Below are 1,219 nucleotides of genomic sequence, written 5' to 3' on the forward strand. Positions count from 1 at the left end.
ACAGCTGACTGTAAAAGTGGGCAGTGGGGTCTGTGACAGCTAACTGTAGATGTGGGCAGTGGGATCTGTGACAGCTAACTGTTGATGTGGGGTGTGGCAGTAGGGTGTGTGACAGCTAACTGTAGATGTGGGGTGTGGCAGTAGGGTGTGTGGACAGCTAACTGTAGATGTGGGGTGTGGCAGTAGGGTGTGTGACAGCTAACTGTAGATGTGGGGTGTGGCAGTAGGGTGTGTGACAGCTAACTGTAGATGTGGGGTGTGGCAGTAGGGTGTGTGACAGCTAACTGTAGATGTGGGATGTGGCAGTAGGGTGTGTGACAGCTAACTGTAGATGTGGAGTGTGGCAGTAGGGTGTGTGACAGCTAACTGTAGATGTGGGGTGTGGCAGTAGGGTGTGTGACATCTAACTGTAGATGTGGAGTGTGGCAGTAGGATGTGTGACAGCTAACTGTAGATGTGGGGTGTGGCAGTAGGGTGTGTGACAGCTAACTGTAGATGTGGGGATGTGGCAGTAGGGTGTGTGACAGCTAACTGTAGATGTGGGGGTGTGGCAGTAGGGTGTGTGACAGCTAACTGTAGATGTGGGGTGTGGCAGTAGGGTGTGTGACAGCTAACTAGATGTGGGGTGTGGCAGGGAGGTGTGTGATAGATAAGAGGATGTAACTCCTGTGGAAATATTCAAGTTGGACATAGAGAACAGTTTTGATAGCTCAATTAGTGATCTGAGAGAAGCGTGAAGGTTATATGCAGTAGCTCTACAAGTGTAAGGGTCCATTAAAGGTCTGCAGTGACAGTGAGTTAGGTGCTACGAGAATTCTGTTCTCATTGGGCAACTTCGGTTTGTACCCGAGCTTGTAGGGTAAAATATTCCAAAGTTCTTTCTTACTTCCATGTATAGTTCTCCAACCAATCACATCCATTGTTTAAAAACTGACATAATTATGCGCTATATCATTTCAAGACTGACATATTGCTACGACTCTAATTCTTGTATTTAAAGGGAAGGTTAGTTGAGTAGAGTTCAAATGCCACAATAATTCATATAAGAGTTGAAACTCTTTCTGTTCTGTTGCAACTTGGGTAGACCGAGTTTGTACTTGGGTAAAAATTGAAGTCACTCATTGTGTTCAACATCAACTTGACTGTCATGGTATGGTAATGCAGAACAGTTTGCCTATAATCGCAATTGCTGTCTACCAATATATTTGTCATCATATAC

This window comes from Ostrea edulis, chromosome 1 (assembly GCF_947568905.1).
Source record: "Ostrea edulis chromosome 1, xbOstEdul1.1, whole genome shotgun sequence".
Taxonomy (NCBI): Eukaryota; Metazoa; Mollusca; class Bivalvia; order Ostreida; family Ostreidae; genus Ostrea; species Ostrea edulis.